Source organism: Phalacrocorax aristotelis, chromosome 1 (assembly GCF_949628215.1).
Source record: "Phalacrocorax aristotelis chromosome 1, bGulAri2.1, whole genome shotgun sequence".
Taxonomy (NCBI): Eukaryota; Metazoa; Chordata; class Aves; order Suliformes; family Phalacrocoracidae; genus Phalacrocorax; species Phalacrocorax aristotelis.
Window position 1 is genome coordinate 39,843,236 of NC_134276.1, and position 25,590 is coordinate 39,868,825.

Consider the following 25,590-nt stretch of genomic DNA (forward strand, 5'->3'; position numbering starts at 1 on the left):
GAATTACATACCTGATGACACAGGCATATCTGTATCATCCTTGCTGGCACCAGCCAGCCAACACTGAACATCTCTGAGCAGCCTGAGCCACCACGAGGAACTCCCCAGTAGGACCACTGCTCAGCTCAGCAGTACATTATCCACCCAGTAGAATGGTCTATCCTCATGTACATCCTCCAGGTGAACGTTAATTTCATAGCTTCTGCTAACAAGTGTGGAGAGTGAAGCAAGCCTTTGTGATACCCATGGAAGTATTATAATGTAATAATAAAATTACATTTTAGGAATATTTATGTAGTGTTCCCTCTGAATTTTAGCCACCATTACTGTTAATGTTTTATAATATTATGAGTAAGCCTGAGTGATATCATGCTTATTACAGATTACAGTATTATTTTAAACCTTATGTCATAGCCATTTAAAAGGTATGAAGGCATTCAGTGTCAGCCACTTAGCAAATACCAGAATATGAAGAAAATTCTGTGCGTACAGAAGTTATGGAAAGTACTAATTTTATTTACTATTTGTAATAAGAAGTAAATTACTTCACTTCTTTTGTAGCCACAACATTATGCAAGGCAGATGAGTTTACCATAATATCTGCTATCAAAAATATAGGAGTATCGAACATTATCAAAAACTTATAGTAAATAAAGAAGTTTGGTTATTTTGGTAAATCTACCCTGCAGCCCAAGTATATTTTGATGACCAATAGGAAACACTTCCTGCAGGAGTCTTTTCTCTTGCATTGTGTAGCAACTCTTTTACTGGTTAATTTTGAAGCTGAAACTAGTAAAAGCAATTTTAAAGAAATGTCTTTCACAAGCAAAATTTAGAATCATTCCCAAAGATTTCTATGTCTTTTTGGGGCTGGCTGCTCAAGTTCAAGCCCGTTAATCTACTTTCCTGTGTTTTGGCACTACTCTGACATGGTGTTTAGAATCCAAATAAGGATCTCTATGGATGACATTAAACAATCATTATTTAAACAATAACTCGTTATAGTATCAGAATTATTTTCTGCTAAAGTTAAGACATTCCAGCTGGGACCTCAACTGCAGCTGTACAAGAAATGTCTGTAAGTACAAATATTTAATGGTAGTCATTGCTGTCTAAAAAGCATTTTCAATTGCTACCATGCATTTTAGTACTGTATCATGTGCATATATAGAGAGAGAGATAAGAAATCAGTGGAAGAAAATCCGGTATGTTTGTAATTAAAATAAATGAACATCTAAACAGGCAAAATATTCCTTGTTTCAAGTTAAGGAGCTAACAAACGGGAACTATTGTTCACAGAAAATATCATTCATACCAGATAAATACAATCAGATCCCTAAAAAGGATTTCTTCGTAGTGAGCTCTAAACACAGCAAAGAAATAACCACACCAAATAAATCTAATATTGTTAAAATTCACAGGAGTATACTTACATATAAGTGTCCATAAAAGCACTAACCTTGAAAGCTACTTAAACACAGCAGACTTCACAAGTCCAGAAAAATATATGAAGAATCATGCCTCTATTTATTTTCCTCACACTTCCAACATTCAATTTGGCTGGGCACACAGAGAGCAAAAGAATAGTGTTGATGTGATTTGATTGCTGCCATGTATAACTAACGGGGCTAGTTGTCATCTATTATTAAACAAGAACCAAGAAATAGTTTTGTTCAAAGGTTGTTTGTTTTGAAGGTATTTCCTTTTTAGGTTTTTGTTCTTGCTTTATTACACATGGAGTTTTCTAAAATGTGTATACTTTGTAGTGAATTAGACATTGCTTAATGAATCTAAATGAAGCTAAATCCAGTTGGTGGACAGTCATGAGTGGGGTTCCCCAGAGCTCAGTGTTGGGCCCAGTCTTGCTTAATATCTTTATCAATGGTCTGGATGAGGGAATTGAGTGCACCCTCAGTAAGTTTGCAGATGACACCAAGTTGGACAGGTGTGTTGATCTGCTTGAGGGTAGGAAGAATGTTCAGAGGGACCTGGTGTTGTGGTTTAGCCGGCAACTCAGCCCCACGTAGTTGTTTGTGAACTCCCCCACTGGTGGGATGAGGAAGAGAATCAGAAGGGTAATGCTCGTGGGTTGAGATAAGAACAGTTTAATAATTAAAATAATAATTAAAAAAAAAAACAAAAAAACACCAAGAACAAACATGCAATGGAAAGGAAAACAACAAGAGGCGCGAAACCTGCGGGGGGCGGGGGGCAGGGTGAGGGAGATGAACCACTGAAACAAACCACACACAACACAGCCACTCACCACCCACCAACCCTACACTGCACCTCCTCTGAGCCACAATGTGCCCCCCCTTAATATACTGGTCATGGTGTCACATGGTATGGAATGAATATCCCATTGGCCAGTCGGGGTCAGCTGCCCTGGGCACGGCCCCACCCCTCCCAGCCTCCTGCAGAGCGCAGGAAGCTGGAAAGGTCCCCGACTACCACAGGCACTACAGTGAAAAGAAGTAACCCCTTCTCAGCCAAAAGCAGCCCACCTGTACAGGCTGGATCAATGGGCCAAGACCAACTGCATAAGGTTTAACAAGGCCAAGTGCTGGGTCCTGCACTTCAGTCACAGCAACCCCATGCAGTGCTACAGGCTTGGGGAAGAGTGGCTGGGGAGATGCCCAGCAGAGAAGGACCTGGAGGCGTTGGTTGACAGCCGGCTGAACATGAGCCAGCAGTGTGCCCAGGTGGCCAAGAAGGCCAACAGCATCCTGGCTTGTATCAGGAATAGTGTGGCCAGCAGTACTAGGGAAGTGATTGTGCTCCTGTACTCGGCACTGGTGAGGCTGCACCTTGAATACTGTGTGCAGTTTTGTGCCCCTCACTACATGAGGGACATCGAGGTGCTGGAGCATGTCCAGAGTGGGCAATGAAGCTGGTGAAGGGTCTGAAGAGCAGATCTTATAAGGAGAAGTTGAGGGAACTGGTGTTGTTTAGCCTGGAGAAGAGGAGGCTGAGGGGAGACATTACTGCTCTCTACAACTACCTGAAAGGAGGTTGTAGTGAGGTGGGTGTTGGCCTCTTATTCCCAAGTTACTAGTGATAGAACAGGAAATGGCTTCAAGCTGCATCAGGGGAGGTTTAGACTGGATAATAGGAAACATTTCTTTACTGGGGGAGTGATCATGCATTGGAACAGGCTGCTGAGAGAGTGGTGTGACCGTCCCTGGAGGTGTTCAAAACACGTGTAGACGTGGCACTTCAGGGCATAGTTTAGGAGGCATGGTAGTGTTGGGTTGATAATTGGACTTGATATTCCAAATATCAAAGGTCTTTTCCAACCTTAATGATTCTATGATTCTAAGAATAGATTTATGTTTATTTCTTCAAAATCTATGGTTAGGAAAAATGCATACTGAAGTTATGAAATTTGGTAGGAAAATATTTAACATAGATCACGTAAATAAGAGCTGAATGCATTCACACATTTCCATACATGAAAGCTATGGTATCATGAGCTGGAATATTTTAAATAATGAGAAATTAAAAAGTTAATGTTTACTATCACGTTATCATAGATTGCTGTGGGTTGGATGGTACCTTTAATGATAGCCTAGTCCAGCCCCCCTGCAGTGATCAGGAACATCTTCAGCTAGATCAGGTTGCTCACAGCCATGTTCAACCTGACCTTAAATGTTTCTAGGAATGAGGGATTTACCACCTCATTGGGCAATCTGTGATGGTTTTTCACCACCCTCACATGGTAAAAAATTTCTTCTTTATAACTAGTCTGAATCTCCCCTCTTTTGTTTAAAACCATTACCCCTCTTCTTATCACTACAGGCTTTACTAAAAGGTCTGTCCCCATCTTTCTTATAGAATCTTTTCAGTATTGAAAGTCTGAAATAATGTCTCCCCACAGCCTTCTCCTCTCCAGGCTAGGCAACTTCAACCCTTTCAGCCTGTCTTCATAGGAGAGGTGCTCCAGTCCTTGGATCATTTTTGTGGCCCTCCTCTGGGCCTGCTTCAGCGGGTCCATGTCCTTCCTGTGTTGAGGGCTCCAGAGCTGGACACAGTAGTCCAGGTGGAGTCTCACCAGAGCAGAGTAGAGGGGCAGAATCACCTCCCTCAACATGCTAACCATGCTTTTCTGATGCAGCCCAAGATACAGTTGGCTTTCTCGATTGCAAGCACATATTGCCAGCTCATGTCTAGCTTTTCATCCACCAGTACTCCCAAGTCCTTCTCCACAGGTCTGTTCTCAATCTTTTCATCGCCTAGCCTGTGTTGATACTGGGGGTTGCCCCAACCCAGGTGCAGGACCTTGCCCTTGGCCATGTTGAACTTAATGAGGTTCTCTTCCTTTGCTTCCATGGGTCTACTTCCCAAGCTTGTCCAGGTCCCTGTGGATGTCATTCCGTACCTCAAGTGTATCAAACACTCCACTCAGCTTGGTGTCATCTGCAAAATTCCTGAAGATGCACTTGATCCCACTATGTCATTAATGGAGATATTATACAGTACTGGTCCCAGTAGAGACCCCTGAGGGACACCACTATCTGTCTCCATCTGGACTTTGAGTCGATGACCACTACTTTCTAGATGCGACCATCCGACCAATTCCTCATCCACCAAAGAGTCCCTCCATCAAATACATCTCTCTCCAATTTAGAGAGTACGATGGTGTTAGGGACCATGTTAAAAGTTTAGATAGATGATATCCGCACCTCTTCCCTTGTCCACTGATGCAGTCACTTCATCATAGAAGGTCACTAGGTTGGTCAGGCAGGACTTGCCCTTGGTGAAGACGTGCTGGCTGTCTTGAATTTTTACCTCCTTTTTCATTAATTTCAAATTATGCCTTTAAATTGCAGAAACCTGAGTACCCAGATTTGCAAAGGAAGATGGATCCAAATGCCAGCATTAAGGTTTTCACATATCTTTCCTCATATAGTACCAAAATGTGAAGCTATATGAAGTTCTTTACAGCAGGCTCTAAATGTCTGGAGCTTAGGAGATATAGAACAGCCTGCATTCTGATAATGCCAAGAGATAAGGTGATTAATTTGGAGTAAAATCCTAGCAAGATTTACAGTCTGAGCATTTCTAGTCCCAGCTGCCAGGAGAAAACACCAAATTCCCTGCAAACATAGCCAGAGATGTTGATAATGCTTCTGTCAAGCTCTTTTTCAATTACCTTCCTCTACTTTTATCCAACAAACTAATACTTGGAGAACTTGCCTTGGGTAGAAGGTTGGGGTTTTTTTTGGGGTGGTTTGGTTGTTTTTTCTTTTTTTTTTGTGGTAGAAAATATCTGTCTTTGTTCTAAGCTGTTTGTCTTTTCACACAGTATTTATTAAGCCAGAGAAACAGAAGGTGAAAATGATTCCTCAAGTTAATGATCAGGGCATTTATTAGAAAGTATGGTCATAACAATTCACATTCCTAACCCCAATGAATGTCTAGACATTAAGTATGCTGAAACCCTACAGATCCTTTACATATATCTGTAGGATAAAAATGCTGACTTCAGCTTTCTTCCTGTGTTCCACAAGGATGCACTCTAGACTAAGTTGCTATAAACCACTGAGATATTCATAACCACACACTACTAAAGTAGTTTAGCTTGAACTTTCTCTGTGCAAGAACACGTAAACAGCATAGCATACTATATTACCTTCTGGTGGTCTCCTTTTGCCCGAAACAGAGTGATATTATATAATGCAAATTTATTGAAGTGTTTTTGAGAAACTCTTTGAGAAACTTTGACTAGAAATTTAACCCAACTTTGTGTACAGCAAGTAGTAAATGGCAGCTAGGTATTCGTTTGGTTCCTAGATCTTACTCTGAAGAAGGCAACAAACATTTTCCACTTGTCCCCCTAATATAGAATTACCTCTTTAATGAGCTGATCAGATTACTGAAATGCCAAGATTCATTCGGTATGTAAACCCAGAAAATGATCAATATATCTGGGACTGAGTTGAAAATTGAGAAGTGGGATGGGATAAAAAGCAAACTAATGAACAGCATTTTGGTATAAAGCCATTTAAGCACATCCCTTTCTTTTTTCAAATTGTCCTGATCACAACTGTCTTAACACTCAATGAAGCCAAAATGGACATCAGACAAGGTAAGAAAAAATGCTTCAGTAACAAGTTATCCTTGAAATATTTGATCTTCCAGCAATTTCCTTTCTTGCTACTTTCCTATCTAAACTAGGCAAACACTGTTCTCTCTCAAACCCAATGAAAATTCATTTTCCTACTTTTCATAGCCCAATTAAAAAAAAAAAAAGAAAAGAAAGAAAAAAGAAAAGAAAGGTATGCTAATTCATTTTTTCTTTATATAATTTGTTTCAGGATTACTTCTGGGTTTTAAGTGTTTTTTATCAAGCATGTATTTTAACTTGCTTCATGATAGTTTCTGTCAAGTGATAAAAGTTTAAAGTTAATATCTCAGTAAAATATAGAATTAGTTTCCAAACGTGTCATTTGAATTTTAAACTGAAACTGTTCCTCGCTTGAAGCTTAGTTCCTTGTACGAGTTGGTTGCAAATCAGCCTCCTCAAAAAAAACCCCAAGCTAAAAATCCTTTGATAAAGATAGAAAAAACAGTATGCAAAATCTTAAGATTGATTCCTTTCTGGGATAACTAAATGTTTCTGTATCTATGTGAACATCAAGCTTATAGGCATGAAAAAGGTTACTCAACAATAATTTGTAGTAAACTGACAGATTTTAACAGTTAATATATTCTCAGCAGAGATTCAAAATATTCTGCAAAACAGCAGTTGATAATATTTGCAAATTACATCCTTAATTAATGATTGAAATTAGATGATTGACAGATATTTGCCTTAATATTCTGCAAAGTTGTATTAATGGCATGTGTTATAGACTTTTTGAGTCTCTTATATTTATCTTTGAGGAAAAACAATGAAACATATGAGTGTTCTTAATTTAATCCATGTACTATCATTGTATTTGTTATCAGTCCTGTGTCTACCCAAGTTACCAGACAATAATAAACATAATAAGCATCTGACAGAGCTCTGCAGATAGTATTCTAAACGACCGAGTCAGACTAAAGTTTGTCATATTGTCTAATGTTTAACAATGAAAGTAATTCAAGGACTGTTACATCCTGCACAAGTTCTTCATCATTTCAATGGCTTAAAGCCACAAGGATAGTTTTTAATTGTTTATGTGATATATCATTTGATTGTCTCCTTCACTCTGTACCAAAAAAGAACACAGTAAATTAATAATAAGCTCAGGCACAGCCACAAAGTACCTGCTACAGGATAAGATTGATTTATATCTAAGGTGATGACGCCTGGAGTCCAGATAACTAAGTAGGGAATATAAATTTCCTAGAATATCTCCGATCACAATCACAAGTTTGGTATTCCAAATTTCTGTTGATAAAACAGACTTTGATATATGGCACTACGGTATACACTTGTGTAAATTAACTTTGAAAGTGTAAGACTAGATAGGAGTTGAATGACTTTCCAGGATATGTTCTTTAGCTCTGTCACACATTTATATGGAGCAGCAGGTACTGAGTTTCTACACTAAAGTAATAATGAAAAGTAATGCAGACAGAAATAGCTTGCCTCTAGCAAGACTAATGGCAAGGTCAGATTGCATCAATTAAATGAGAAAACCTCCAGGATAAAGTTCATTCCACACATTATGAGCTTTTTCCTTCCTTCCAAACAAGTGCCTGGTTTCAGAAGTATAAGGCTGCTTAACTGTAAATTCACAAATCTACAACATGAAATGACTGTGAAAAAAGTTTCCTAAAATGCTAAACAAGAATATTAGACAATGTAAATTTATAAAAGAACCCTGCAACTGGTAAAATACAGAAAGTATCTTCTTTTAAGTATTCAGAAATACAGCAAAACTGTTGTCCATATGTTCTTAACAGCTAAACATTTTTCAAATTTCAGCATTATTGTTCCTTCTATATTTTGTTAAAGATTCTGAATAATGTTTAGGAACAATATTTAATAACTAAAAATACATAAAACCAGCAAGCAGACTGACATTTTTTCTTCTGAAGTATGATTATTTTGCAGCCGTCTGTGAGAAAACTCTCTTCTTGGTAAATTTTGGTCCTCAAAACTGATTAGAGGTCTCTTAACATTACACATCCCTCCCAGGCAAGAACCTTGCATTTGAAGTTTCTGCTTGTTCAATTTGACTTCTAATCTTAGTCTCAGCCCTTCCTAGGTCTAAAATTAGAGGTGAATGAACTCCTGTCTCACTAAACTCTAATATGCAATTTGAACAAAAGCCAGTTTCAACTAATCCTGCATGCAGCCTCCTAAGTGTGGTGCAAGGTAAACTTTCACCATTAGTTTTTCTCCCTTTAGGCCACTCCCTTATTGCTGATGTTTGACTATGGGTGAAAAAGCAGGAAGGCAGCAGAGCCCTCAGAATTTTGCAGAGCTAGGTAAGACCACAGTCACAGAAATTACAGTTTGCAGACACCTCTCTGTGTGGTATCATGGCCTATCACTTGGAATAGATGCTGCTTTGTGGTACTCTTAGGAGAGTTAAACAAGGCACATGGATGAAAATACAGGGCAGGTTGAGGTTATTCTAAACAGAAAAAAGAAAAGCCTAAAAATGTTAAAATTCCTTTCATCCAAAGTGTCTAGGTTAAATGTTTACTTCATGGTGGGTTTTTTTTACCATCTCAGAATGGAAACAAAAAAAATTAATAAATGAAATAACAATAACAATAATAAAATGATATGAAGAGTGCCAGCACTCTTCCAGAATAGTGAATCTTAAGAAAATATTGACACTATTTTGAGAGGGAATATCGAAGTCTCAGAAGGAATAAGAGATTTTTTATTGAGGCTTAATAATAACCATGACCTTAGATGCCAGCCAAAATATAAAATCTTCACAGAAAATGTGCCCACAGCCATCCAAAAGAACAAAAATTCTCACCCAACTTTTCCCCTATGAATAATCCTGATTACAATGCAATGTGGAAAATCATGATCTCTTGACAGAAAATTTTAAACCCAGAGAGAAATGAAATATATCAGAAGTTGATCAGTAGTTACACAGAAAATAAAGTGTATATGCAACAATTTATTCTGACATGATGAAAAAGAGAGTGTTGATGCAGAACTACATATGACATTTATTTATAGTATTAATGGAAAGAAAAATAGAGAGAAAATGCCTGATAAGTTCCTCTCCGTACATCTGGTCTGAAATGATGCACTTTTGTATTAAACAGAACAATGTGTACAAAAGTTAAAATCTTCTTATTCTACTGCATTTTATAATACACAATTTGTGGGGTGAAGTTCAGTTTTATTTCTTTTAATGACCTCAGTAGAGAGAATTTCCACCAAAGTATCTTGAATAAATCTTTGTTCTACTTAGATGACTCTGCACAAGAGAAGTCTGATTTTCAAAATTACTAAGAAATAGAAGGTTTTGATTTAGATGCTTAAATAATATCACTTCATTAGTGAGGTAATTTAAAAGCAAATTAATTATTTTTATGATTTGTCTTAATGGGGGAACTACAGAAAGTGCATTCCCTTCCTCATAATATGGTTCATGAGAATGGTGGTGAGACTCAGTTCAGCTTAGTTAACATGTGGGAAACCCTCTGCAGACAAATAGTAACTTTCAGACCTTGGTTTGAAAAGTCACTGTACAAAAAAAAAGTTTTAGAGGTCGTTTTATGACTTGTATTTTTTCACTTCACAGTTTAATACTTTTATTTGATTAGTTAATTGCCTATGGATATAAAAGAGAACCACGTGTATCAGAAACAAGTAATATGTATTTGCAGCATGAATGACAATAAATACCACACATACACACACAGAGATACCAGTTGTAGGTAAATGAGTTATGTAAAGACAGAAGATATCATTATCTTTATCTAAGAATACATACAACTTATATAATTTTTATCATCAGGTAATATCAAAGTACTAAATTGTATGTGGGGCTAGTTAGGGATTTTTGGTAACTCCTCGTTGGAAAGCCTGAGCTGTAAAACCTAGACAGAAGCTTAGACATAACCTACAGAATCATGATCCCATTATGCACACGCAGTGGTGTTAGATTTCTAATTTTCTTTTTTTTTCTTTTTGTTATTTTTACTTTTTCAGTGACAAAACAGTATGTAAATGGTGTGATAACATATTTGAGCAGTAAAGAGGAAGACATAAATTTAGCTTCCTTTTGTGCAAGGTTTGGAGTAAGGATTTAAACATGGGTCTTTTGATGCTGAGAAAGAATATACCATAGAATTATGGAATAATGGAATAGTTTGTGTTGGAAGGGACCTCTAAAGGTCATCTAGTCCAACCCTCCTGCAATAAGCAGGGCCATCTTCAACTAGACCAGGTTGCTCAGAACCCTGTCCAACCTGACCCTGAATGTTTCCAGGGATGGGGCATCTACCACCCCTCTGATGTCCACTGATGTAGTCGCTCCATCATAGAAGGCCATTAGGTTTTACATGTATACATTCTTACGTGTGTGCACTATCGATATGTTCGCAGTCCTTATAAGCGGATTGTGGAGCCAGTATGCCTTGAACCAATGAACATCCATTATAGCTTGTAGAGAAGAAGCTGAATGAAAACTGTCAGAACAGGTGGCAAATAGTTAAATTTATTAGCTGTGATCAGATTCAAATTAATTAAGTCAAAATAGTGATTTGAATTTAGACTTTTCACCTTACTTGAGAGTAGGAAAATGGCTGTTTCAAGAATCCCTCTCTCTCCCCTCTCTCACTCTTTATTCTTTTGCTTTGTTTAAAACCTTGAATGAAGAAATAATTGAATAATTGACCTGCATAACTGAAATCTCAAAAAGTTTTGTTGGACAGTAAAATAATTTCCCATGCATTTCTGCTTTTTCCCTGTAATAAAAATAAGTGGAATTTAAGAACTTTTCTGCTTTTCAAAATAGAATATAAATTATATTAATAGTTTTTCATCCAAACAGCTAAGCTTTTCAAACACAATGGAAATACTGTCTTTGTAAAAAGAGACATAATTATTCCACCACTCAACCATAAATATTTCATTCTTTGTTTTATCTAAAGAAGCTTTAGAGAGAAAAAAGCATTTCCTCATGTATGCAATATGATTACACTCCAGGTCAAGTTATAAAATAATATAAAAATCTTTGTGCTATTCAGTTTAAAAGTTGCTTTGTCACATAATTGTGAGGATACATTTATAATTTAAACAAAAATATGTAGAAGTCTGACAGGCAAAAGGAGATGCAGGGTACCTTGAACATTCAGAACAGAAGAGATAAGAGTGATGAATTACTGGTGATAACAAGTAAAGACTATCAAGGTACAATTTTCTTCAAACTCTGACTATTTTTATTGTATATATTGTATTACTGAGTCTTCTGTAATGTGTTGACTATATTCATTCTCTTTAGGAAATATTCAGTGAATTCAGAACAGAATAAATTCTAGGCTTTCAATCAATTTCCATATTGTCCTTGATGCATAGCAGTCAGGCACTGATCCTGTGATAACCAATGTATAACTCAGAAAGGAATCTGAATTGGGGCATTTAATTTAAATAGGAATTAGAGTTATTTTAAAGGGACTCAGAAAACACAAAACTTAGTAAAAAAAAAAAACAAACCCAAAACAAAACACCATAAAGCAAAATCTTCAGAAGTGCTTTTGAACTATTGATCAAGTTGCTGCAAGATCATTCTTAAAATGAAGTGAAATTATAGAGTCTTACTTGCTGGGATGAACAAGTGTTCACTTTCTTCCTTACTATTTTCTGAAGCCAAACTTTCTAGGTAGGATATTTTGTTGGTACCATTTATTTATCTCATTTCTGAAAAAAAAAAACACCACAAAAACCCACACCAACGACCAACCAACCAATCAACCAACCAACCAATGAACCAACAAACAACTTTTCTAGTAAGCGTTAAGTAAAGTGATTACTGAAACTGATTCAAGGACACTGTTTAAGACTTTCTATTTCTGTATGGGTTTGCTCAACATCTGTTCAATGTTTCCAGTTAAAAATTCCTGTTGAATTACATAAGCATTATTTTATATTGAGTCTATTTGATTGTCAGTTTCTTGTTCTTATGTTTTTACTAATCTCATATTTTCACCTCTAGATTTTATGAGAGCTGTGTAAATATTTCTAATCCAGATAAGGTTACTCTACAATGTAACTAAGTATATCAGATGAGATTTATTTTCCTTGAAGACAGTTACATTAATTTTTAGAGTTTTGTCTTTTAGGCTGTGTTTGTAAGCATCCATTATTTGTAAGGATTAAAAGTAAGGATACAAAGTATTGTTAAGGATCTTTCTTCATCATCGTTCATTGGGGAAATTCAGAATGAAGATTTTTTCTTGTCTTAAAGATAGACAAATTTATCTTTTAAGGATAAATCCTTACCCTGTGAATTATTCCACTGAAATACATCTACATTTGAATTATTGAGATGAAAATTGGCCCATGGTACATGAGAAAAGAGAGAGTGTGTATGTGTATATATGTATGTGTGTGCTTACTACTTTTCAAGAACAACGATTTCTTGAAAATATGTTGTCATCTTTGACATCTCTGAAATGTTTATTGCTTTTGCCAAATCATATGAGTGTGATAGGGATCAGAATGGAAAAGCCCATCTTGCTTGGCCTGTGATGACCAGCTTAAAACTGTAATGGACTACCTTGTATTTTACCCCAGGTTCTTTCTATTTATATTTTATTTATATGGTGAAGATTTGGTAGCAGGGGTACTGCAGAGGTGGCTGCTGTGACAAGACATCAGAAGCTGCCCCCATATTGGAGAGAGCCAGTTCCAGCCGGCTCTAAGATGGACCAGCTACTGGCCCAAACTGAGCCAATCAGCGATGGTGGTAACACCTCTCCGATAACATATAAAGAATGGGTAAGAAACAGTCAGTGGTAAAACTGGTCAGTGAAGAAGGAGAGGAAGAAGGTGCTCCAGGCACTGAAGCAGAGACTCCCCTGCAGCCCATGGAGAAGACTGTGCTGAAGCTGGTTGTCTCCATTCATCCCATGTAGGTCCACGGTGACGGAGATATCCACTGTGCAGCCTGTGGAGGATGCCATGCTGGAACATATGGGTGTGTCCCGAAGGAAGCTGCAGCCCTTGGAGAGCCCATGCTGAAGTAGGTTCCTTGCAGGTGCTGTGGCCTGTGAAAAGCAGCTCACACTGGAGCTTGTTTTCTGGCAGGACCTATGATCCCATGGGGGACCCATACTGGAGTAATCTGTTCCTGAAGGACTGTGCCCTGTGGAAAGGACCCATGATGGAGCAGTTCTTGAAGAACTGAAGCCCATGGGAAAGACTCACTCTGGAGAAGTTCAGGAAGGACTGTATCCCTTGAGAGGGATGACATACTGGAGCGGGAACAGGGCATGATGAAGAAACAGCAGACACAAAGCATTATGAACTGACCACAAACCCCATTCCCCATCCTCCTGCAGAGGGGAGGAGGTAGAAGAGTCTGGAGTGAAGTTAAGCTTGGGAAGAAAGGAGGAGTTGGTGAGTTGGTTTTGTTTCTCACTATCTTACTCTATTTTTAGTTGACAATAAATTAAATTAATCTTCCCCAGGTTGAGTCTCTTTTGCCTGTAACAGTAGTTTGTAAAGGATCTCTCCATCCTTATCTCATCTCAAGAGCTTCTCATTGTATTTTCTCCATGTGTCCTGCTGAGGAGAGAGAGTGATTTGGCGAGCACCTGGCAGCCAGCCAAGGTTAACCCACCACACCACATTACAGTGGAAAGCAGAAATACCAGCAGTTCTCTTTAGCCTAACACAAAACAAAACTCCTCAAGATCTCATATCTAGAAGTTTGTTAATATTCTGAAGAACGAATACTGAGAACTTTGTATCTGTGTACAGTTTTGGTTTTTCTCACTTGAATCTAACATGGTTTTAATTGTTTATGAAAAAAATATGAATATTAATTCAAACATCTTTTTATTACACATTCAACATGAACCTTATTTCACTCGGGTCTTTGGGATTTAAGTCACAACTTAATGACTTTTCCAATAATGTTTTCCATTCTGAAGTTTTTTCCTCAGACTCATTTTACACTGTTGAGTAAGTCCTACCTAGCCTCTGTGATTTATTGGCTTTGAGTTGCCCCATCCAACTTATCACTTGTGCCTTGCTGACCCTGAAGTAATTGTCATGGATGGAGTGATGCACTTCACTCATAAAAGAGAAGCAGCAATATGTTTATTGATATAAACCGGTGATTTAACAGTTTGATAGTGAATGTGACTGTGGTTTAAAAGGTTTTGAGGGCACAGTACAGTTGATTATTTACTGCACAGAGGACAGGGTCAGACAAAACTGTTAGGTAGACCCTCCCATTGAGTCATGAGGCCCAAAGAGGACCCCTTTGCTTTCTAAACTCTTTCCCTTAGAGAAGCCTAGGTGCAGCTGGATCCAAACTTAGTCACTGACTTGTTCAACATTTTGTGTCTAAAGGATTATATGTGCATAATCAATCTAACGTATAACCTTAGTGAAGCTTAAAATGCTTAGCAAGCTATTAGTCACTTACTGGACATCCGTTGCAGCAAGGAATTTCTCAATATCGAGCAGTAAGGGTTCTCTGCATAACCTTGAATGGTGTCCTTACTCCAGGGGAGATCCTGTCATGCAGCTTGCTGCCGTGCAGGAGAGCTCAAAGGGATCTTGGGCTGCTCACTATTTATGGGATAAGATGATTGACTTATAGTCATATCTGCATACTGACTACAGATGTTAGTGTCTTCCAGATTTTGCTTGAGTTGGAAATTGACCATCAATGTGATTATGTGGGTGCACTGCTCAAAACAGCCCTTAGCTGTTGTGTTATTACGTCTCCTAAATCCACTTTGAGCCAGATGCAGCCATCACGTCCAGACACATCCATTATGACCGCCACTGGTGGTTATTGCTTGAGCAGGGTTACTGGAGATAAAGGTCAGGTTGGAGCAGTGGTGGGGAGCACAATATCTCAGTAATCCAAGATAGGAAGTACAAGGCCAATAATAGACGCCGTCAGTATATGTCTTTTGTGTTGTGTACTAAGCATTCTCCTTAAACTTCAGTCTTTTGAATGGATACCTCAACATTTTAACTGAACCTAACATTTTCTGTTATTGGCCTCCAAACTTCTGGTTTTCATTTATTAAATTCCATATGTATTAAATATATTATTTGCAGTTTAGAATCATAGAGTTATAGAATTATTTAGATTGGAAAAGACCTTTAAGATCATGAAGTCCAACCATAAACCTAACACTGCCAAGTCAACGATGAAACCATGTCCCTAAGGGCCACAACCACATATCTTTTAAATACCTCTAGGGGTGGGGACTCAACCACTACCCTGCGAAGCCTGTTCCAACGATTGATAACCCTTTGGGTGGAGAAATTTTGCCTAATATCCAGTCTAAACCTTCCCTGGCACAAGCTGAGGTCATTTCCTTTATTCATTATATATGCCTCTGTTCATCTACTGATAATATACAGAATGTGTTAGCATGGTATGAAGATTGTTTTTAACTAGTTTGTAGCTACAATACTGACAGGTGGTGAAACAATAATTAAATTTTTATGTTAGCAAAAAAGATATCAAAAAACTTGTACCAAATCTTAATATTATTTTCTCTGCCTTACTGGATAACTTACAAGTGGAAAACAGCAACCCTCACTTTAAAAAATCACCAAACTAAAAGCCAAATTTAGTGTTTTAGAGAACCTTCTAAAAAAAAATGTACCATTTTAAGCTTCTTTGTAATACCTTAATGCATAACTATTATAGTCTAAATGTGACCTGAAATAGGTTTCCCATACTAAAAATATCATAAATTTCATCTACTCTCTAACACTACTGGGGCCTCAACAGGCTGGAGAAATGGGCTGGCAGGAACCTCATGTAGTTCAACAAAAGAAAACATAAAGTCCTGCATCTCACATATGAGGAAAGGCTAACAGAGCTGGGACTGTTTAGCCTGTGGAAGAGAAGGTGTTTAACAAATGCACAGCACATACTAAGGCCTCTGCCTTATTTGGTAACGTATTATAAATAAGATTGTGTAAACCAAATGAGTGTGTTAAAGCAGGATGTGGAAATATGATTTTTCATAAAGTCCAGTCAGAGGGGATAGTGATTGTTAGTAACGCTAGAGAAGAATCTCTTAGTATAGGATGTTGTCAGTGGGACAGCAAGGCAGTGCAAACATATGTCCAGGCATAGCAGGGATAATCTGTACAGGGAGCCAGAAGAGTAACTTCAGAAAAACAAGTGCTTGTATGAGGTTGGAAGATGGAAATCTACCTCTTGGTAAGGCCAAGGACAGAGAGAAGCTGAAGAAGAGAATACTCTGTGTGTGTGTGTTCAGTAATGGCATTTTCCTGCAGCTGTATTCTCAGCAGTGGACGAATTAGACTACAGAAAAAAGAAGCATCCATTCAGCCTCAGCAGTTACGTGACTTTCATCTACAGAATTTAGGAAGAATCTCTGCTAAGTCTGCCCTTAGATAAAAAAACTTTTTGCAGTGACTTAGAGACTATTTATTTTTTTCTGTGCTCACTTGTGTCTACATAGCCTTATAGAAGTTCTTTCAAAGATCCGCAAGGCAATGACAGCCTGCAGAAACTACAGATAATGTCATCTGACTGGACTATGCAAAGAAGAAAAACATGGGTTTATTTCATAAGTACCAAATGTTTGAATCAATGTCTGACATGCAGATCAGAAAGCCAAAGCATAAGACAGTGGATTGGAAGTACGTGCATCCCTCAAGTAGAAGATTACTTTTTTCCCCTTTATAAAATGGAAGGTTATGAAGAAAAAGGAGATAAAACAGGTGAAATAACAGGAAGTGTACATCAAGGAAAAGGCAGTATAACAGCAAAGAAACTTATATTTTGAATAAAATGAATGCCACTTTCTGATGCATTTTTTTACCCTGCACCCAGGCTGTGCCCAAACATTAAGAAAACTACCCAGTTGAAGGCATATATTTTTCTGCATTCGCAGAAATATACACATGTGGTAGCCATATATAGAGGAGAAAAAAACTGCACCAAACCCCAAAGCAAAACCAAAACCCACAAAACCCCAAACAAAACCCACCACCTGTTTCTGGAGGCGAAACTGGTTGCACGAAATGAGGGAAACTATACATTAATTATGAATTTAAAGTATGAATGGACTACCAAAAGCATTTGCAAATATATGTTCCTATTATTAGCTATGCTGTTGCATTTCTCCATTTTCAAGAGGTCAGATGTTACAAGACTATGAGGATATTCATAAAATAGGATTCTTTTTTATTTCCTCTCATTTTAAAGGTACTTAAATTTTCTGTAGTCAAGAAAAGAGAAAGCTCAACAAACTTATCTCTAAGGAAATTACAAAAGTTTATGAGTAAATTAATTTCTTAGAACTTAATCAAGTTATTCAAAATTTCCCTGTGTCAATCTAGTAATAACTAAATATGAATTAATTGATTTTAAAAAACTTTATTACCTATTATTAGATTTTATCATAATTAAATAATATGTTTTTAGATTCTTGTCAACTTAGCACTGTGTTTATCATAAACACACTGAACTAATTTCCTGACCCACAAGTTGTGCAGTAACCTTAAAAATGGTCACAAACATCTTCACACAGAGCTGTTTTCTATGCTAGCTGGTTACCAAAAGTGAGGTGAATTTTACTTTAAAAGCAACAATGATTAATTGATTTTGATGTTTATAATTTTTGTGCTTTTTTTCCTAACTGTACTTCAGTAGAACAATACAAAGCTAATGGTGTTCAAAGACTAAACAGTGAAAACTCCTCACCTATTTTGTCTTAATTTGACTCTTTTGTCCTTTTTGTTTAAAGATGAGTCAAAGTTAAATATTGTGCTGGTTTTGGCTGGGATAGAGTTAGTTTTTTTCACTGCAGCTGGTAAGGTGCCAATGGCACATTGGTGCTTTAGTTGCCATTAAGTAGCAGCTCAGTGTCACCAAGTAGTGCCTGTAGCAGTGAGGGACCTTTCCAGCTTCCCGCACTCTGCCATGTGGGCAAGAGGCTGGGAGAGGCGGGGCCACAGCCAAGTCAGCTGACCCCAACTGGCCAATGGCATGTTCATTCCATACCATGTGATGCCATGACCAGTACATTAATGGGGGCAGTTGGTGTGTGGTTTGGGGGCTGGTGGGTTGTGTAATGTGTTGTTTGTTTTGATTATTTCCCCTTCTCCCCCCACCCTGGGTTTTGCCTCTTTCTTGTTATTTTCCTTTTCATGTTGTTGTTGTTACTGTTGTTTTATTTTAATTACTAAACTGTTCTTATTTCAATCCACAAGCTTTACCCATCTGATTGTCTCCCCCATCCCACCAGTGGGGGAGTGAGAGAGTGGCCGTGTGGGGCTGAGTTGCTGCCTAAGCCACAATATACAAATTTTGGATGTTAGAAGTTTAAAACCTCTTCTTTATAAGCTACTGTTTCTCATAACATATTGATATATGTAATGATTTTAGCTGGGACAGAGTTATTTTTCTTCACTGTATCTGGTATAGTGCTGTGTTCTGAATTTAGTATAAAAATAATGTTGCTAACACACAGATGTTTTTATTATTGCTAGGTAGTCCTTACACTATTCAAGAACTTTTCCAGCTTCCCATGCTCTGCCAGGTGCACAAGAAGCTGGGAGGGGAGGGGACACAGCCCAGACAGCTGATCCAAACTGGCCAAAGGGATATTTCATGTCATATGCCATCATGCCCAGTATATTAACTGGGGGGAGCTGCCTGGGGGAAGCAGCGATTGCGGCTCATGGGCTGGCAGTGTCAGTTGGAGGGTAGTGAGCAGTTGCATCACTTGTTTCCCCTCCTGGGTTTCATTTCTCTCATTATTTTCCTTCTTATTATTATTACAATCATTATTATTATTACCATTAGTACTATTACTCTTTTGTTTTAATTATTAAACTGTTCTTATCTCAAACCATGTGTTTTCTTGCTTTTGCTCTTCTGATTCTCTCCCCCTTCCCACTGGGGTAGGGGGAGTGAGCGAGCGGCTGCGTGATGCTTAGTTGTTGACTGGGGCTAAGCCACGACAGCTGTATATTGCAATCCACTCTTGCATACTCACATTATCTATATAGCTAATCAAAAATCAGGAATAGTAACTATGTGTTTGAGTTAAATATTCACAGTTTGCATTTAATGCTTTTTCAATTAAATCATGCAGGCAACAGACTAAACTGAAAGGTTAAATTATGCAAGATATATATTTGCTATTTACTATACTACAATTGTCACAAATTACAGTCTGAGGTATAAAGCCATTGACTGAGTTGGATATCAAATAAGCATAATTAGACAGAAGAGTTACTTAACAGTCAAGAACCTAGCTAGGTTGACAGGATAACTCCATAAAGACCTTCAGTAGCATGTTTATTTTCCTTGCTTTCATAAAGATTACAGATGTTTATCTTAATGGCTAGATGATTCAGATTTGTGCCTGATTTAGAGATTATATGTAGTCACAATGAGTGAAGGTGTCATACAAGTCATGAATTAAACCAGGCCATCCAAGAGTTTCTACCTAGTTCCAACAACTAATAGTTATCCACCTTTGCAGTGTAGGAACTGATAAATATGAGTCTATACTAGTATTTTGGTTTGACTCAGGAGTACACTTCTGAGGTGAATCTTGTAGTCATTCCCACTAACCATGCTTTTATACACAGTGTGGGGTGGTCTTCAGTGTTTGAACTGGATTCCTTTGTAAAGTAAAAAGTAGTGCCAGCTACTGAGGGGCGCTCAGCTCAGGAGACCATTCTGGAGTCAGTTAGAATTAACTGCCTTAAAATAGATACACTGTGCATGTCAGGTCCTCAGCAATAGCTGTTTGACTTTAACGATCTTAATTTGGCAGAATTATTTGCTGATATAGACATAACCACACCAGTGTGGTTTGTAATTGTTCCAAGGCTAGATAAATTATGCCTGTGTAAGGTACTGTGTTTCTGATACTAATGCAGTTGACTAAAAATCTAAAGACAAATAAAATTTCCATTCTCTGTGATTCCCAGTATGGCTTTCCAAAGACAAAGGGTTTGAGTAATGTGTGAGTATAGAATGACTGTGCCTGAGTTTGTGCCATTGTAAATTTTCATGACTACCTCACAAATGTTGAAGGGGATATAGAGGATTATTTTCATTGTGCTAGAGAAAGGAGCTGAGGCTTTGGTGTGGAGGTGGAAGTATTCAAGGCAAGCAAAGGCCTGGAATAACAGGAAATAAGGGAGTGAATTCTCACTTAAGAAGTCCATCTACAGCTGGAATTGTATCTGGATGTTAGACTGTCTCTCCACCTTCCCTAAAGTAAGTCTGGAGATAAGGTATTTTCCACCAACTGTTGCAACTACTTTACAAAAAGAAAATGAAACAAACACATGCCTAAAGTAAGATTACATGCTCTAGTTTCACTCCCTAGTTGTCTTCTCTAACTCCTGGAAAACAGTTCTTCCCCAGTTTTCCTGTGGTTTGATGGAACTGTACAGAGCTAAGTCTCTTCTATATTGATTGACCTGGCATTAATGCATGAATTGTGTTTTCATGTGCTTTCATCTTTGTTTCAGTTAATCTTGTTTTCCTCTTCTCCAACTACTTTTCTCAGTAGGAATTTTGTATATAAAGTGCCAGTACTAAGCAAAACATGATAATAAGCTAATATCAAATATAAGGCACTGTAGGACAACTAAAACATTTTAAATGTTATTATTGGACCACCTTAACTGGATCTTGAGAATAGACAAATTTAGATCTGAAAAGGAAACTGAACTCTACACAGTAGTCATCTAGTCAGCAGTGTGGCTGCAAATCTGAGTTAGCTTGTATGCAATGTCAATAAAATCTCAAAATCCTTTCTGTGTTTACCCTATCACAAGGTGAATGTGAAAACTGTTGTGCTTAATTCTTGCTGACAAACACTTTCATGTGTATTGGCAAACAGTCAGTTAGAGTTGAATAGAAGAAAGCAGCTGCTTGCAAAGCTCAGCCAAGAGGCAATAACCGTTAGTCTTCTTTCTCCTCTGCAGATCACTAAGGGATTGTGTCAAAAAGTCAGACACATACTTCAGATGCCCAAAAGAGACATTCTTATATTACCATTCTTTTGTCTGTACATGCTCATGAAAGAACATAAGTTATTCCCCAGGCGCAGACTGATTACGTGCTCTGTTCACTGAAGAGACTGGAAAGCCCTGGTGGGATCCTACTCTGAAACTGTTATACTCTGCATGATGATAATAAACTTGTCTTGGGGCCATTGACTCTGTTCCTGCCAGTCAAAGATTGTCCTTCCTACCCTGAATGTCTCTCATGTCAAAAAACTCTCAGCAGAGCTGTAATACACCAAATACAATAAAAAACCATCTCTTGCATAAGTTTCCTATCACTTAGCCAAACAAAATCCAACCATGTGTACTCATCTTAAGAACAAGTTTTAGAATTGGCCCTTAATGATTTTGTGAAAGATGGCAAGATAGCAGAAACCATGCCTGAACCTTCACAAACTATGAGAAACAGAGTCTTCCTGAAATTGTAGGTCAAGTACGATGCATTGCTTAAGCTGTGAGCCTATATTAGGTATGCTTGTCTCTTTCTAGACAGAATTCTAGGATAAGTCTCTGCTCTAAGGGATTAAAAATAAATCATATAAAATTTAGCTTGTTGTTTGAACATTAGACTGGTTAATAAGGACTCTCTTAAGAGACTAGGAATCAAATCTATATTCTTTCTTCAAAAGGAAAAGGGTACTATTCATTGACATAGACTCTTGACTATTAAAAAAGTGGGATTGGAATTTTGAAAAGTACCATGAAACTGCTTGTAGTATAAGCCCTTCCTCATTAATTAATGGCTCTTTATTATATTATTTAGGATGTATCTTGTAACTTTGGTAGAAAATATAACTAGTGGATAACCAAGAAATCCTAGTTATGTTTTTCACTCCAGGCAATGTTAGCTCTTCAAGAGGTGGTTAGATTGAAACTGAAGTTGCCTCATCTGTACAGCTGGACTTGCTGCCTTCATAGAAATCCTTAAAGGACCTAATTTAAAATTGCTACATGAAAATGTAGAGCCTGAATCTTAAACATGAACCATATAAGTGCTACTAAAGGTCTTTTTCATATAGAGAAGTAAAGAGATCAATTTCTGTAAAACTATTTTTTGTTTGTTTTCTTAAGTAAAATAAAATAAATAATTAAAATACCTGGAGCTTCTAGTAACAAGTCAACAAAATCATGACTGCAAGCTATGTAACTCAGAAGAGGTCCTTCAAAATGTTCTGAGTTTTGAAAAGATTGTCATTAAAACAAATAAAACACTTTATAATCAATCTCAATATTTTCAGAAAAAAGAGCATCAAAAGGAAGGACCAAAATCTCGAGTCTCAGCTTTCTTATGAACCATTCATCAATCTTTTCTTTCTTTCAGAAATTTGTCCTAACATATTGTTTCCTGTCTTTTTTCAAAAGGTCTCAAGTTGTATTTAGTTGATATTTCTGAATTCTGGTAATGTATCTTCTTCATTCAGGTGCTATGTTATCTCTTCATAGTCAGCTGTGTTCTGTTCACCAACAAATGATAACCATTGTACTGGCAGAGAAATTCAGGCTATTCTGTAGATATAAGGGCAATAGCAAACAACTCACACAGGGCTTGATTTCACTTAAATGCACATACACACAGAGTTTATTTCATCACTTGAACTAGAGGAAAAATGAATCAATATACACTTCCATTTGGCCTTCTTTTTTAAGTTTGGTAGTTAACAGTTTTAGAAAGAGGAGGCGAGGCGAAGCGAGGGGAGGCGAGGGGAGGTGAGGGGAGGCGAGGGGAGGCGAGGCGAGGCGAGGTGAGGCGAGGCGAGGCGAGGCGAGGCGAGGCGAGGAGAGGAGAGGCGAGGAGAGGAGAGGCGAGGAGAGGAGAGGAGAGGCGAGGAGAGGAGAGGAGAGGCGAGGAGAGGAGAGGAGAGGAGAGGAGAGGAGAGGAGAGGAGAGGAGAGGAGAGGAGAGGAGAGGAGAGGAGAGGAGAGGAGAGGAGAGGAGAGGAGAGGAGAGGAGAGGAGAGGAGAGGAGAGGAGAGGTGAGGCGAGGGGAGGTGAGGCGAGGCGAGGGGAGGGGAGGCGAGGGGAGGGGAGGCGAGGAGAGGAGAGGAGAGGAGAGGAGAGGAGAGGAGAGGAGAGGAGAGGAGAGGAGAGGAGAGGAGAGGAGAGGAGAGGAGAGGAGAGGAGAGGTGAGGCGAGGGGAGGTGAGGCGAGGCGAGGGGAGGGGAGGCGAGGGGAGGGGAGGCGAGGAGAGGCGAGGAGAGGAGAGGAAAAAGCAAAATTTCCTTAAGAATCATGACAACACTTATTTCATAACAATTATTCTAACGTTTCCCAATTTCCTTATTTAATTTCTGTTGTTGCCTTTTAAGTAAGAGCTTAAGATCCAGTGACCATTTCAAACTCTTATTTCATAGACCATTTATTCCTGAAAGGTATGTAAACTTCCAAATGGGGCAAATTTTTAGTTTCTAGAAAGTTAGCAAAATCTAGTGTGGATGTAATCTTCTTCATTTATTTTGTCAAGGTCAGTAGTTTGTTTTGCTTAGATTTTCCTCTAACCGAAAAAAGTGACTTGAGATTCCTTATAACCTTAAATGAGATCTCCAGGATCAGTTAATTAAAACCCACCTTTCTCTTCCTGTAGTTTTGCTGAGCATTAAAGCTAGAGCAGCAGGCAGGAACAGATTCAGGGGAATGTTCACATCTGTCGATTGTTACTTTTTGACTTATAATATCTTTGTTAGACTTGAAGTAATAAATTTTGTTAACAGACTTTATGGGCTGGAACGCAGGAATAAGGAGGATGGCATAAGAATAGAATTTCTCTGCTTCTGTATTTAGGTGGTGGATCCATAATTATGCACTATGCAGTTTAGAACACTGTAAATTGCAGTCCCAAAGCATTTTGGATAGTCATTGTCCAAAGTCATAGATTATTTTATGTTTTGTTGAATGGAGTAGCATGCTTTGCCTTTGTGATCAACCTACTTTCACCTGTTTGTTACCAAATACATCAATATGGGCTCTAATATCTATCCTTTCCTTCTGTTAAACTCAAAATACAAATACCAGGCATTTCCCAAAAATCTGTCATTCTCATGTATGCACGCATTGCGCAAAGGGTGTAGCGAGAGAGTTCGCAGCGCTGGAGCGTGTGTTTGCCGGCCACCTGTGCGGGGAGCGCTGCTGCGGCCGGCAGGGGTCATTGTGAGACCGCGCTGGCTGATCAGTCGTCCTGGTGAAATGTGCCTTGATTTCAAACGGCCTTGTTCTACTGCACAAAGCCCACACAACTCACCCTGTTGTAAAACCCTGGAAGCAACTTTCCAGTTTGGTCCAGCTTTTTTGTTTTGTTTTTGTTTCTATACTAAAGCACAAAAATGCATCACCTAAAAAAGAATAATAAAATTTCACTCAAAAAAACACCCTGCAGTGAAGTTTTCCTAACTCAGACCAGTAAGTCCATCAAAGTTACTAAGCTTATTTCCAATTGCCAAGTAAGTTCACTTTTCTTCACAAGCCTTAAAGGGACTCATGAATCATAGCAGTAGCCTAAAACACTTTACATAAACTCTCACAACTAAGCCAGTGGAATATTAAAACATGATAAGCAGTGGAATCAGGAAATACATCACACAAGTTACAGAGGAAAGAAAGCTATTAGCCCAAACTCATTTTCATTACATTAAAAACAAATACAAGGGGGGGGGGGGAGCTTTTTATTACATTTTACAAAGTAATTCTAAAATGAACACTAAAGAAGTGCCTAATCAAGACAAAACTATAATCAGATTAGTAAATTCTTCAAAGAGAGATTGGGATTATGGAAAATGTAATGATAAAGTCAAAATGAAATGCTTCAAAGGTAATTGCTCTCTCCTCACATACATATAGAAAGGTCAAGTGTAACTGGGCTCTCAGAGCAGATTTGATTTCCCATATCCTATATTATCTAAATAAGCAGATCTGACAATGACACTAAGGAAAGGTTCTAAATCTCTGTGCAAAGACATATCAGGCAGATTTGAAAGGTGAATGCATTTCTCTGGAAGAAACAAGTCAAAGACAGACATTAAGTCCAACCCCCATTTGAAATGTGCCGCTGTGTTTCTCCTCTTCCAAAATTTACTTGAAAAGAATGGGAGAATCACCTTTAAAAAGGAAAGCAAATGAATGTTCTTTTCTTTGCAGGCAACATACACAAAACCAAAGCTTACCTATGAGAAGAAAAAGGAAGATCAATTTGATGAAAAGACTATCACTGATGACAAAAACAAAAATTTAATGTTGGTGTTTTGATTCATTAAGCTGTCTGAGCCTTGTAATTTCTATGCATTCCTGGATTTAAACCCTGGAGGTATAGGATAATTGTACCACAGGTACATCAATGCCACAGAACAACATCCTTGAAGCATCCACTACGTCTTTTTGTATCAAGACTTACAACATTTACCTTATTACTCATTACTTTTCCAT